Here is a 6,000-nt window from a genome sequence, read left to right as displayed (position 1 = left end):
ACAGAAAACCAACCCTAGAAAAGGCCTAAAAACCAACATGGAGTTGATCCTCGGAACATCCCTTCTAGGGTCAGTAAACCGTACCTTACGCACTACTGGATCATTCAACCCGTTTGCAAGGCCTAACCATATGGATATCAAACTAATCCTTGAAGAACAAGGAACAACCGTAACAGATCGAATCTACTAAATAGAGACTAAGCAAGGTGCTGCCCTTACACCTAAGATGGGTGCAAGGGCAGCTAGATATCCAGGGGTAGCATGACTAGGCAGATACATCAAGAAAGTACCGATGCTAACCCTAACATATCTATGATAACGGTGTTCCTCGCCATAAAAAAGGCTTCAGTACGAGCAACACATGAACAACGAATAAACAAGATACTGCCTAGATCGCAAGATGCGATCTAGGCAGCATAGCGCTTACCCGGAAGAAACCCTCGAAACAAGGGGTGGCGATGCGCCTAGATTGGTTTGTTGTGAACGTGATCGTCCTCCTTTCTCAATAACCCTAGATACATATTTATAGTCCGTAGACTTTCTAACTTGGGAATAAACCCAACCGTGTACGAGCTAAACTCTATCTCTAAATTCTAACTGACACGTAACCTACTATAATTTACAGATACACGGGCAATCTAGCCCAAATTCTTGTACATGGCCGATTCATGAATATTTTCCGTGCATATTCTCCAAGCCCATCTCAATCACGGCCCAACTCCTGACTTGGTTAAAATCTGGTGATAACAGCAACACGGATTGGCAAAAATGTACAAGTGTACATCGACGATGTCGTCATAACAACAAAGAAGGGGTGAATATTGATCGAGGATCTAAAGGAAACTTTCGACAACCTTGACAAGTTCCGCCTCAAGCTGAACCCGACAAAGTGCTCCTTTGGCGTTCCTGCGGGAGAACTTCTCGGGTTCCTAGTTTCAGCAAGAAGAATCTAAGCCAGTCCAGAGAAAATTCAAGCTATCGTAACAATGAGGAAGCCAACAAAGTTGAAGGAAATACAACAGCTGACTGGGCGAGTCGCAGCTTTAAGCAGATTCGTCGCTAGGCTGGGAGAAAAGGCATTGCCATTTTACGCTTTGATCAAACAAGGAGAGAAGTTTCAGTGGAACGAAGAAGCAGACAAAGCTTTTGAAGATCTTAAGCAAACAATCTCGACACCACCAATCCTGGTAGCACCTAAGGAGAAAGAGCCTCTCTTGTTATATATCGCAGCCACACCTCAGGTGGTCAGCATAGTACTAGTGGTCAAAAGAGAGGAAGAAGGAGAACTCCATGGAGTCCAGAGGCCGGTATATTTCATCAGTGAAGTTTTGTCACCCTCGAAGCAGCGATATCCGCAATACCAAAAGCTAGCATATGGAGTGTTTACAACCACAAGAAAACTGCGACACTATTTTTCGGCGCATCCGATAATAGTGGTCAATGAAGCACCTTTATCCAATATATTGAACAATCCAGAAGCTACGGGTCGTGTCTCCCTTTGGGGAATAGAGCTTTCCCCTCGGGACATCACATACGAAAAAAGAAAAGCAATAAAGTTGCAGATCTTACCAGATTTCATCGCAGAGTGGATGGAGCTGCAAAACACGGGACCTCCGGATTTATCGAGAACTTGGACTGTGAACTTCGACAGGTCCAAGAGATTAGAAGGAGCTGGAGCAGGCGTGATATTAGTATCACCTCAAGATGACAAGTTGAAATATGTCTTACGGATGACGTTCCCAAACGCGTAACAATGAAGCAGAATACGAAGCACTTATACATGGGATGAAGATGGCAAAGGCTTGCGGCGCAACTCGATTAAAAATCTTTGGCGATTCACAACAGGTGGCTCAACAAGTGATGAATCAATGTGATGCAGTCAACGATAGTATGATAGCATACAAAGAAGTGTATAACGAGCTCGAGAGGTTATTCGACGGGTGCGAAGTAAATCACATCAGCAGGCTCAGCAACGATGAAGCCGATGTTCTCGCAAACATTGGGTCACAATGTCTCGCAATTCCACCTGGCGTATTTTGGGAGGAAATAGCTGAAAGATCAACCAAGGCGAAGAAACAGCAGAAGAAGGAGAAGGAGGAGAAATCCTCGGGGGCTAAAGAAGTACCGTCGGAAGAAGAGGAGGAACCTAAGGTAATAATGATGATACAAATTCCATGGATGCAGGTGTACATAGCATATATCACGAGACATGACCTACCCGACAATCCAGTTGAAGCAAGGCGAGTTATTAGGCGTTCTAAAGCCTTTACTGTGGTCAAAGGAGAGCTATACAAACGAAGTATTTCGGGAGTACTACAAAGATGTGTCACACCCGAGGAAGGAAGGCTAATTTTGAAGGATGTACACGAAGGAGTGTGTGTGGACATCATGCAAGCAGCTGAGCTATAGCAGCCAAGGTTTTCCGAGCAGGATTTTATTGGTTGACAGCAATCAGGATGCAAAAGACATAGTTCGTACTTGCGACGCGTGGCAAAGGTTTGCCGCAAAACCTCATTCTCCGGCAGCGGAGTTGGCACCAATACCGCTGTCATGGCCTTTTGCTCAATGGGGTCTTGATATGGTGGGCAAATTGCACAAGGCTTGGCTAGGAGGATACGAGTATATGCTCATAGCTGTCGATAAGTTCACAAAAGTGGATAGAAGCGAAGCCGATAAATTCACCAGATGGAGCATCTGCAGTCAAGTTTGTCAAGAGTATCGTCTTTCGATTTGGAGTGCCGCATAGCATCGTTACAGATAATGCAAGCAATTTCACATCCAAGAAATTCAAGGCATATTGTGCAGAGGTAGGCATCAAACTACACTTTGCATCAGTTGCGCACCCGCAAACCAACGGTCAAGTCGAGAAAGCAAACGGCATCATCTGCAACGGTATTAAGAAACGTCTATTAACACCATTGGAAAAAGCTCGACACACATGGCCAGAGGAGTTGCCTAGTGTCTTATGGAGTATTCAAACAACACCAAATACAACAACACAAGAAACACCGTTTTTTATAGTCCGTGGAGCTGAAGTAGTGTTGCCGGTAGAAATAGAACACAATTCTCCGAGAGTGGTAGAATATGATGAAGAGGCGTCAAGAAAAGCATTGGAAGACGATGTCGACGCACTCGACGAAGCTCGAGACGAAGTACTGTCAAGAGTCACCAAGTACCAGTAAGATCTGAAAAACTACCACAGCCGACGTTTGCGACCAAGATCTTTCCAAGTAGGCGACTTAGTTCTTCGGCTCACACAAAATAGCCACGAGAAACTTGAGTCGCCATGGGTTGGCCCGTACATCATCACCGATGTAATTGCCGGAGGAACATACAGAATAAAGGACAAGAAGACAGGAGTCGCCGAACCAAATCCTTGGAACGTGGCGCAACTCAGGCGTTTTTACGCCTGAAGTCGAAATATAGTCTCCTTTGTAAAAATACAATGTACTGAAACGCCCGCGAGTTTTCAGACGCACTCTTTTCCTTTCAGGGCACCGAGTGGGGCTGAAAGGTTTTTAATGAGGCGGGCTCGCGGTGCTGCAATATAATAAAGATATTGGTGATATACATATTTGTGTCGACAGGCTTGGGGGCTCGAAACCCGCATAAAACAATATATATATAGACTTCCGCACAAAATAGTTATTCGCCTTGGATCAAAAATAGTTTACAAGTCAACAAAGATATAAGCACCAATAAGTTCAGAAGATTGTTAAAAGGAAAAAACACACAAGATGTTTTACATTCTGCTTACAATATATATATTCTTACTATCAAAGAAAATTTGACAAAAGGAAAAAGGAACTTTCAGTCTTGCCCAAGTATATCATCTATGTTTATCCTCTCGTTGCTTGCAGCACCAGTCCTATGCTCCGCATAGCTACCCCTTGTGAAGAATTCAAAATCTAGTCGAAGTAATTCATCCATCATTTCTTCAGCTACAGGTGTCACAGCATCGTTGATTTTGTCAATATTCCTCCTCCTCCTAGTAAGTTTGGCTTGACATTTGGTGACAATCTGGGTCATGTCCAACTTCGGGTAGCAGATCTGCAACATAATCATGGCAAACCTAGCTCCGGCAGTTAGTTGAGCTCTGACAAACTCATGGATCCGAGGAGCATCCCGAAATTTATCCATCAGAGTAGGAAGAGTTTCTGGAGCCTTGTTTCGTGGAAACATGGTGTTATAAATTAAAGACAAGGTCCTTGTGCAGAAGTCGAGAAAATCGCGGACTTGACCCGCGCGACCTTGAAATCTGATGAATTGGCGGGTACGTTCAGGCGTAGCCCAGAAATTAGAACCATGTTCTAGTGCAAGCTTGAGAAGCATATTTGACCGAACTTCAACGCGTTGATCTTCGGCAGCAGTATCCAAAAAAGAACCTATTTCAGCGGAAGCATCAGCAAGGTAGATAAAACAGCAAGAATTAAATCACATATAGTCAAAAGTCCAAGAAGCGTACCCGTCATATCCAAGCTGGAGTCGTTCATTAGTTGAAGCATACAATTTTCCCATGAAGTAGCTTCGGCAGCTTCAGTAATTGCGGCTTCCTGCAACACTAAGGCTTCCTGAGCTTGATGAAGAGTAAGTTTCTCCCTTTCAGAAGATTTACGACACTACTCCATTATCACGAGAGTTTGCTTCTTCATCGACTGAAGTTGTTGTCGCAGCTCCTTCAAATCCTCATTCGGGGTATCACTTGAAGAGCCCCTAGTAAACTCGACAACAGGTGTTTTTCTCGAGTAGGACGCGGTTGGTAATGCATCCGAAGAATGAGGGACCACGGTATAGTTGTCAAAAACAACTGGAAAGAAATATTTCGACATCAATAACTCGGCAATATAGCTTTTTCATTGATTCATATGGATATTTACATAAGTATTACAAAAGAGGGTCCCTAAGTGAACCAATGGTCAGCTGTCGCTAAAGCTACTACGGCGACAGCATCAAAAGAGAAACAACAAACAAAAGACAAGAGGCAAGATGGTCTACTTGACCTCCGGCTTCGATGAACTAGGGGCAGGATTTGGTTTGCATCCGAGGAAGGAGAGGATTTTCTTCGCATGCCCAACCTTCGTCCAGTCGATGTTTTGTTGGCTGTGAGCAACCAGGGCGATGGTGCCTTCAACGCCAATCTTTAAACCCTCTTGGCGGAGACCTAGCCCAAGATCTTCTTTGGAGATAAAGCACTTGGCGAGGGCAGCAAAAGTGTCGGGTTCCTCTTTCTTCGCGAAGAAATAGGGAAAAAGCCGCGACAACCCCGACCAAGCATCAGCGATGCCCTGGCGAACTTCGTCTCCATGAATTTCAAGGAGAGACAGAGCGTCCAGAAGGCGATCATTTTCAGGAGTTTCCAGTTGAAAATCTTGGTGCGTTTTTCCTGTTGAAACTGAATCTTCGAGCAGTTAAGAGGCGCATGGAAAAGAAAACATCTGTGCTAAATCAAAGTTGATAAAGCACTTACTAACGAAGCGCCGGCTTTGCGATCCCAACCGAGCGATGATCTCGTTCTCGCGAGCAAACTGCTGAGTCAGATTCTCGTTCAAGGAATTTTCTGCGTCGTGAAGTCTTTTTCGAAAATCTTCGACAACGGCAGCATCTAATTCAGACTTCTTGCGAGCTTTTTTGCTTTGCTCTAACTTGAGAGCAAGAGCATCAGCGCGTTTGTTAGCTTCAGGAAGGGTCTCTAGCAAAATAAAGGATGACAAATGTCACGACAAAAATAAAGGAGGAGAATCTATTCAATGGATTGCGGCAAGAAAAGAATACCTTCAAGCTTCTTGGCATGGTCACGGTACCCGACGAATTGGGTACCAAGACGAATAAATTCCTTCATCAAAAGCTGAAAGGGAAAATGGAGGAGGAGAAATCAACATAGGAAGCAAAAGATCGATAGCAAAAAATAAAAAATAATAATAAAAAACTTTGAAAGGGGGCCTTACATCATCCATCGGAGGAGTCGCATAATTACCAGTCAAAAGACTAGGCTCTTTGACC

Source organism: Lolium perenne, chromosome 3 (assembly GCF_019359855.2).
Source record: "Lolium perenne isolate Kyuss_39 chromosome 3, Kyuss_2.0, whole genome shotgun sequence".
Classification (NCBI taxonomy): Eukaryota; Viridiplantae; Streptophyta; class Magnoliopsida; order Poales; family Poaceae; genus Lolium; species Lolium perenne.
This window is presented reverse-complemented; position numbering follows the sequence as displayed.